The sequence below is a fragment of the Callospermophilus lateralis genome, chromosome X (assembly GCF_048772815.1).
Source record: "Callospermophilus lateralis isolate mCalLat2 chromosome X, mCalLat2.hap1, whole genome shotgun sequence".
NCBI classification, from domain to species: Eukaryota; Metazoa; Chordata; class Mammalia; order Rodentia; family Sciuridae; genus Callospermophilus; species Callospermophilus lateralis.
This window is the reverse complement of record NC_135325.1, coordinates 40,060,183-40,069,756: the sequence shown is the minus strand read 5'-3', so window position 1 is coordinate 40,069,756 and position 9,574 is coordinate 40,060,183. Positions and strand designations below refer to the sequence as shown.

The 9,574-nt window shown below is 38.7% G+C and overlaps 1 pseudogene; it reads right to left on the bottom strand.

Annotated features, from left to right (window-relative positions):
* Positions 1 to 4,272: 4,272 nt before the first annotated feature.
* LOC143638514 (ubiquitin carboxyl-terminal hydrolase 27-like) lies at positions 4,273 to 4,894 on the bottom strand (annotated as a pseudogene).
* Positions 4,895 to 9,574: the final 4,680 nt, after the last annotated feature.

Here is a 9,574-nt window from a genome sequence, read left to right as displayed (position 1 = left end):
TTCCAGGCTTCAGTCTCCCTGAGTACCTCACTTATTTTGCATCTTTCAGAGCATACTCTGAACTTTGCTCACTTGTTTTCTCTGCCTAAATCACCTTCTCTCTCTTCTCCAACTATCTGAATTCCATCTGCCTGCTCAGAGGCATCTTTCTCCCTGAAGCTTATCTTGGTTGGTCTAAAAGGGCATTGAGCCAGTTTTTACTGCCCTGAGGCAGGCCCTAGAGCTAGCATTTTGATTTTTTTTTCTCATGTCTTTGCAAGTATTAGCTTGCTCAAGTCACCTTACTTCTCTGAGGCTGTTTTCTCACCTGAAAGATGGAGGTAAAGTACTGGCTTCATAGGATTGTATGAATGAAATGAGATAGTAAATGAAAAGCCTTTTTCACATAGCAGGCACAGACATAGCAGGCCTCTCAAGGTGTTGAAGCAGTGTTGAGAATGTGGCATTTAATAAATGCATGTTGAAGGAATACATGATGGAAAAGTTCTTACATGTGTTCTTAACTGAACTCTTAAAAGGCAAGTGAATGGTTTTTACCTGTTTGGCTGGAAGGGATTAAATGCTTGCTCAACAGAGGCTCAGTTTGTAGTCCCACTTGGGGAAAGGCCCTGTCTAGCCTATATATAGTCTTTGATATATCTTGGCCTTTATTGGAGTTTGTGAAATAGAATATGGCTGCATCTGGTGAATGAATTCTATGGTAGGGCAATGTGTATCACTTGGAAAGCAAAATTGGCAGCCAAATTGTACACAGGGAAGTCCAGATATCTGCACTTGTGTAGAAAGCGGGTGCCTCCTGTGGAGAGACAGGCATTGAATTCAGACCTTGGAACATGAGTTTTGACCCATTCTAAATCACTTACATGTACTTTAACCTTGATAAGTTCACTAATATCCCTTCCTTTGATTTTTCTCTGTAGAAACAGAAAAGTCTGATCTCTCTAGCCTTGTCTTCCCGTCTTTTTTTTTTTTTTTTTTTTTAATTTCTCTCTGGAGATACTTTAAATGAAGTGTCTTGCAGTCATGATCTATAGGTTGAAGGGATTCTCATCTTGAGAAACAGGCAAAATGTTATAGGTTCATGTAGGGTAAATCAGAAGAGAAACTCCAACAATGAATTTAATATTATGATCTCTTACAAGTGTTTTGCAATGGGCTGGTGCTGTTCTAATTCAATAAATTTTCAGGAAAGAACAGATTGAGTAAAGAAATGGCCTTCCAGCTATGGCTAGTGACTCATTGTGGTTGGGATGGGGAATGAAGGGCAAGGAAAGCCGTGTGGGGAAGGATCAGTGTTAAATACTTGGGATCTTCCTAAACCTAGCAGTCATTTCTTCCCAATGACTTGGATCCCTGCTTCATAGACGAACTGAACAATATAGCCAAGTCCCAAACCTGAGAGGGCCTGATTTTTTTTTACATGTCCATGTATCCTCCACACCTCTAGTAGTGCTCTTGATTCCACTGCATTCTACAGTGCCTTTTGGATTAAGGGTTAATGACAAACAGCTAAGGGGTAGTCACTGACTCTCTGATCTATATTGGCCTATGTTAACAACAAGGCTATGGAGGCTTCAATTGAAGAGGAGACAGAGATTCTGGAGGACATTATAAGTCTTCTACTTCAGTTTGAACAGTAATTGAGTGAGTAAGAAACTCTCAGTGTTTAGTCCCTCGTGTCTGCAACTTCCCAGATGAAAAACCCAGTGGGTTGTGGGGAAATAATTCTGTATTTTTGTTCAATAATTATATGGATGAGGCAGAACATGGTGTCCTTTGAGCCCTACTCTTTTGTTTCCTTGTCTTCTCTCCTAACTTATCATTTTCATATCTGTAAAGGTTGTTGATAAGAGATTTTTCCATGTGTTGGAAGAAGTCCAGTAAAGAGGAAGGATAAGATCCTAGCCTGACACAAGGGGAAGTGGCCATGTGCACTCAGGAAACTGGCATGGAGGGGTGTGGTCAACAAATGATTGATAAAAAGCATATACTGTTTGTACTCAAATACCCAGACAGTGGCATACTACAGGCTCCACTTGATTCATGCTGAATTTTGTCTTTTATAATGAGTGAGATCAGAATATGATGGGCATAGAAGTCTTCTAGGAGTCAAATAGCACACACCAACCACTCTGGTTCTCTCCATTTTATTTATTTATTTTTTTTGAAGTTTGAAGTTATATGTGCCTAGAGACTGAAAATTATCTCTTTTTTTGGTTCTAAGTAGTTATATGTGACAGTAGAATGCATTTTGACACATCATACATAAACGGAATATAACTTCTCATACTTCTGGTTGTCCATGATATAGTATCACACTGGTCATATAATCATATATACACAGAGGATAATAATGTATATTATTGTAATGAATAATAATAATTCTTTAAAATTTCTTCTCAACTCTGGTAGTATTTTATGGGAATTCTGTGTTATAAGCTCATTCTCTAACTGAATTTTTCTTTGTAACCAGAACCTATAAGACCTCCTTTTGGGTAAGCCTACCAGTTTGTGGCAGTGAAGCAAGTACTTCTTCAGGGCATAGAGCACTCTTGCATCAGCTTCCCATTTACCACAACCTTTGCACTCATTGTGAGTTTACTTAGATTACTGGAAAAAGTGAGTCTAGCCCCATCTACTGTACCTAGTTTGGGGACTTCTCACATTTCTAATCCATTGATGATTCTTATGAATTGTTTTGCAGTGCAGGTGTTGACTTTTTTTTTTTTTTACAATTTCCACAATTTGGGGGCTTGCAAGGAAGTTTATAGTGTGTGCATTCCTATGATTATGAAGCAAAAATGGTTACATTTGCAGTTTGTTTGTTTTTAGGGTGGAATATTTTTATTGTGAATTAATCTCAAACATACAGACAAGGAAAAAGATTAATATATATTCCCATGTAACCAATGCCTAGCTATATCAAAACTAAAATTAGATCCTACTTATGTAAGTCTTTATGCTGAATTTAACACATGAAATGAATAAAAAGTATAGTAGAAAATTACTCTGCTGTTGTTTTATCCATGTAGCCTCCATTAAAACAAGGCAGGCTTGATTTATCCTAGATTTTCTTCCTTTCTTCTATAAAATAGGTAACAATTACATGATCTATTATCTGGAGTTGAGGCACCAATGGGAATTATTTATGGTGATGAAGTCATCCCTACCATACTCACAATTAATTATATCTCATGGACCATAATACTAGTGTCAGAATTCTCTTCCTCCTGCTGTCTCCATCAGGATAGTTCTTTTAATCTTCCTTCTTGATTTGGCTGCTGAGAACTTATTTCTCCTCTTGTCTTTTTTCCAGTTGAGAGCATGTAGACACTTATCACTGTTCATTTCTGTGACTTCCTCTGCCTATGATAAGTAGGTTATTCATATTTTGATACTTGCTGTTGTAGTATAAATGCCATCATCTTTCATTTAGGAAAGTCTTTTAGAGCTTCAGAAGGCTGTGTATTTTTTTCTTTCACAGTTTTTTGATGATCAGCTGGGTAAAATTTACTCATGTTTAAGGACTAGTTTGTGATAGAACTGTAAATGCCCTCATTGTCCAGTGTGTCCTTAATATTAGTCTTGGTTATAATGGTATCATTACTCTTGAACTACTGGTCTTTATGGTGCCAGATGAAGCTGGTATAGTGGCCATTGCACAAATTTCCTTGGTAATTAGTCATTACAAACAAGGAATACTTTTTATTGTTGTTTTATGTATTAGTCTACAGCTGCAACTGTCTGTTCATCTTACTCTTTTTTACTTAAGGCCATATATGGTATCATATCCAGTTCCAGAAGAAAGGAGTTGTGGGTAGTGGTTTTGTGCCTCTGTTTGATCAGGTGTTCAAATGAGATCAAAACAGGCCACTGCGGGTAATTTATTCATTGTGAGGAATATGCATTTGATTTTGGTCATGCTTCTGAGGTACTCAGGCCTTGTGAATCTTCACAGGTAATCTGTGGACATAGTTCTGATGAGTATATGTCTTTCCTTGTTTGAGATGCTCTTCTTTCCAGGGATCCTGAGCAGGATCAGCCAGATCAGGATCAGGGAGGAAAAGCTAGATAAGCACATGGGCCAGGGTTGTAGCTCAGTGATAGATCACTTGCCTAGCCCATTGTAAGGCACTGGGTTCAATCCTCTGCACCACGTAAAAATAAATTAAAAAATGTTTTGTGTCCATCTATAACTAAAAACATTAAAAAAAAAACCCCAGATAAGCACAATCTGATGTCCCAGAATGTGATGGAAACATTTTGATAGGTTTAAAGGGTGACATCAGACTGCAGGCCACCTGTGAATATTTGGTTTATAATGCAGTTAAAGTGGTTGAAATTATTAGTTGCCTTCTCAACATAATCACATTTTCAATGCCTGTGCAGCCAAAATAAGGAATTGTAGGCAGTCTGTTGCCTCTTCTCTGCTAAATGATGAACATGTATCCATATCAGGTACAGTAACTTATAGGGAATGTGAGGAAATGGGTTTCCAAAATACAACTCCCAAAAGACTGAAGACATCTCACAGACCAAACTCAACTCTGATTTTAACATTTCATATATGTGCCTCTGAGAGGGAAGAATATCTCTCAGTATTGGAGTGTAGGTAAGATCTGGACAATGCACTTCAGAAAGCATGTGTTGCCAAGATTTATTGGTCCTTTTAAGCCTATATGGAATTTGAGGGAAGTTTTTTCCTGTTTGGGTTATGCCTTAGCAATTCTAGTTCCTGTCTAGTTGGTTACCAGGAGGAATCTTCTTGCCAGGGTTTGAAGCTGTACATTTTTGGTGAGAAATCCTGACTGGTGTTGAGGTTTGGAATTTCTAAGTTTTCCATTTGCTCTTTTCTTACAATATGCTCAATGCCTTGAGAAGTGCAGAGCTCCATCAAACTCTTGCAGTAAAAGACTTGTTAAATTACAGAACAGCTTCTAGCAGCATAATGTCATGTCCCTAACATGACACCAGCTCCCCATTAAAATGCCTGCCTAAAAAAGCTTAAGGCTGCTAGAATATACTATTTTTTTTCTAGCCAATACCAGGTAATAAGGCCCCTGACCTACTTTTCTTAGTGCATATACCAAAAGAGGCTTATATTTTTGAATATATGTATCTTACTACTCAGAAATGTCTTTCTAAAGGACCTGAGAGCCATTTCCTTGAAATGCAATAATCAGGAAGGATAGGGCCTCCTGTCCCAGTGTCTATGGAAGAATAGAACCCAGCTAGCAATCTCAGCTGGTCTTATGACTTATATGCTGGTGAGCCCCCTGTACTTTTTCACTTCTATTAAGTCTACTGAGTCCCTGCTCTCCCTCTTTCCTCATTCTACCTTTAGAACTCCCAATTTACTTCTTTGTAATTCGGAATGAAGCTTAACTATTTTCTGTACTGTCAGTATTTACTGAATAAAATCTGTTTTCACTGCTTTAACCATTGTCCAATTGTGTTTATCAAGTAATCTTTATCATGTATATAATCATGAAACATAAAACCTAAAGTAACTTTATTGTAGAAGTCCAAGCTAAGTGGTACTGTTTCAACATATTCATTAACATATTTCTCTGTAAAGCAGGTGTTTTAGTCAGCTTTTCTGTTGCTATGACTAAAATACCTGATAAGAACAACTTAAGAGGAAAAGTATATCTGCTCATGATTTCAGAGGTTCAGTGCATGGTTGGCAGACTCCATAGCTCTGGGCTGAGGTGAGGCAGAGTATCTTGGTGGAATGGTTAGCAGAAAAAAGTAGCTCAGAAGATGGCAAGCAGGAAGCACAGAGAGAGCTCTGCTTACCAGGGACAAAATAGATTTTCTAAAGGCAAACCCCCCAGTGAACTACTTCCTCCATCCACACACTACCTGCCTACAGTTACCACCCAGTTAATCCATATGAGTGGATTAATCCCTTATTAGGTTACAGCTCTCATAATCTAAACCAAAGCAGCAGGCAAAAAGACACATGAAAAGCAAGAGTAGACTCTGTTCATATACTGTAACACCCATGACAGCTGCCCAACTTTGTCTTGCTTTTTCTGCTTTCTTGAGTTTCTGCTTCATATAAAGCATAATTCCTACCTCTAGTTATAAACTGTTCAAGTGGGAATAGCCCAGAAGACCCATAGCAAACTCTACATGTAAGAATCTGTCTAAAGGCCTTGCCAGAATGCAAAACCTGTCAGGGATCTTGTACATAACCTGAACAGGGGAACTGAACAGAAAAGGACAGGGTGGTGCTAACAGAAGTGCAGTGTAAAGGGAGGAAATCCACTAACTCTAGACTCAGGATTATAATTCCGAAGACCAATCTAGCCTTTAACAATGCAGTTATCTTTTATGCCTCCTTATTCTGATGGTTTGAACGTGGCAAAATTGGATCTAATCAACCAGTATATCCCACCATATCCTAGAGGAAAGTTGCTCAGAATAGATATTAATGGTGAATGGAATGACCTTGGCAAGAAAATCTAGCAAACATACACTACAGCTATAAAGGCTTAGAGGATTCCCCTGGGACTCCTCAGGTCTGACTCCTTTGTGGAAGTCAGGACACCCTCTGCCCTACTTCAGGTGCTAAAGCTTATAGACAGAATTACTCCCTGGCACTTGTATAGAGGAGGGAAGCCCAGGGCAAGAGAGTTTTCTGCTTTACTCAGTCCTCGAAGCCTCTGTAAATCAAGTCACTAAGCTATTTCTGGTACTTCTTTGCTACTATGTTCCCATCCTCCTACAGTCTAATTCCATCACTAAACAAATCTTGAAGCCCCAACACCCTCACTCCACCACCCAACAGTATCCCTGGATCCTTTATTTACTTAAAGGTCTAGGTTAACTTGGGCTCCAATTATTCCTTAGCCAGCCATCTCTTCTGACCTATCCATTAGGTATAGTCACAAGGGAGATACTCCTGGCCTAGTTTCCATAGCAAAAAAAAAAAAAAAAAAAAAAAAAAAAAAAAAAAAAAAAAAAAACCAAAAAACAAACAAACAAAAAAAACAACCAAACAACAACAACAACAACAAAAATATTCACTGGTGACCAGTGGGTTAAAGGTTTAGAGAAATGGCAACTTTTTGGTATGAATTCCTAAGGGACCAATAAGAGTCTAATTTCAGGGAGTAAATTGGAGATAGGGAGGGATATTATCTTGGAGTGTAGGAGAGAGGAAACATAACCAAGGGCATCAGGCTCAGACTTGAGACAAGGAACTTAGTAGCTGTGTGAGCTCAGATAAAACACCTATGCTGAGTCTTAATTATGTAATCTGTTACAATGATTTCAATTGTATATCAGTTTTCAACTGATTGGTGTAAAAGCAATACTCATTCAGTAGAAATCATACTTTAAATTTTGAATTTTGATCTTTTGCTGGGCTAGAAATATATAATACAATATTTCCTTGAGAGGCTGGGAGGTGGCAGCAGCAGCAGCAGCAGCAAATCTCAGCTCACAGTCAGCCATTAAATCACAAACAGACAATACATAATGGTGTACTGTGTTGTTAAGCTGTGATGGTCAGTAGACAAAATATATTGAGCATGCTTTCAAATTACATTTTTTCACACTATAATAGGTTTATTGTAGCATAAACCCAGTAAGTTGATGAAAAAATCTTTATAGCAAAAAATCTTTATGGCAAGCTTCAACTTTCATACCCCTCTTTCTTAATCCCCACCTTTAAACCAGTAGATAGCACAATTTCTGATACACAGAACACAGGAAAAGAGAACATTTTCCTTCAAAGCTATCTCAAAGTTGTGACCCAGTTCACCTGATGATCCATTATAGGCACTTCATGTACAGGAACATGCACTCAGTAAATAAAGATCAATCTTTTAAATGTATTACTGTGCTAGTTACTCTGTGCTATGAGAAACACAGAGAACAACAATGTGTCCTCAGAAAGGTTATAGCCCAGGATGATTTTCCTTCATTTTGACAAAAACAGAATCCAAGGCCACAATCCCCAGGAAAGCTGCAATCTCCAGGGCCCATGACCAATCACAAGATTATTACTATTTATTAGTGAAAACATTTGATGTTATGTTAATCTCTCTTGGACAGTCATGCACCTTCCTTCTAAATCTCAGAATTAGGATTCTACTCCCCTAGGCTTAGGAGTAGGATCTAATAGATGCCTCCTCACAATGGATATCAGTGGTTTTAGAAAGTTCAACAGATTCATTCATGTATTTGAATTTTCTGAGTGGGCACAGTCTAATGTTCTCTTGAAGAGAATAATCATAACTATTTAACTCCCTCACACTGAGTATAGTTTTAAAGGTTGAAATAAGAGCCAGTCTTCTTTCAGAGGAATTTGTTAGTAGGAACATTTGTCTGAGAGACAAGAGAGAAGTGTGCTTATACTTTTCCATTATTATCAGTGGTGATGTATACAACCTACACATCATCTTTGAGGTTGAATGCTCTAATAAGAGCTGATTTGACCTGCTAGCAGTTGTTACCATAAACTCACAGAATTTTAGCAAAATATAGTTTCCAACTTGTAGATACTTAGATTCTGTCCTAGTCTGCTTGTGCTATAGTAGTCAGCTTTTCATTACTGTGAACAAAACACCTGACAAGAACAACTTAAAAGAAGAAAAGTTGGGCTGGGGATGTGGCTCAAGTGGTAGCACGCTCGCCTGGCATGCATGCGGCCTGGGTTCGATCCTCAGCACCACATACAAACAAAGATGTTGTGTCCGCCAATAACTAAAAAATAAATATTAAAATTCTCTCTCTCTCTCTCTCTCTCTCTCTCTCTCTCTCTCTCTCTTTAAAAAAAAAAAAGAAGAAAAGTTTATTTTATCTCACAGTTTCAGACAACACCATTGCTCTGGGCCCACAGTGAATCAGAACATCATGGCATAGAAGCACTGCTCCTCTCATGGTGGCCAGGAAGCAGAGTGGGGTGAGAAGCACAGGGAAGATGAACCCTTCCAGGGAATACCTCCAGTGACTTGACACCTCCGGCCATCCCCCATCTGCTTATAGTTACCAACCAGTTAAGTCTATTCAAACTATGATGGAATGATTAGGTTATAGCTCTTACAACCCAATCATTTCACCTCAGAGCATTCCTTCCTGCATTAACACAGGATCATTGTGGGGCACCTCATACCCAAATCATAACAACTGCTACAAAAAGTACCACAGATGAGGCAATTGATAAGGAACAGAAATTTACTTCTCACATTTTCAGAGGTTGGGAGGTCCAAGATCAAAATGCTGCCAGGTTTGGTGTCTGGTAAGGGCTCCTGTTTCCACGATGGTGCTTCAGAGGCTGCTTCTTCCAGAGGGGGGAATACTGTATCTTTTTTTTTTTTTTTTGTACCAAGGATTGAACCCAGGGTGCTTGACTACTGAGAAACATCCCAAGCCCTTTTTTGTACTGAGTTGCTAAGTGCCTTGCTAATCTGCTGAGACTGGCTTTGAACTCATGATCCTCCTGCCTCAGCCTCCTGAGTTACTGGGATTACAGCAGTGCATCACTGTGCGCAGCAGAATGCTGTATCTTTACATGAAAAGGACAGAAAATCAAAAGGAGACCTGGCTAGGTCTTTTCATC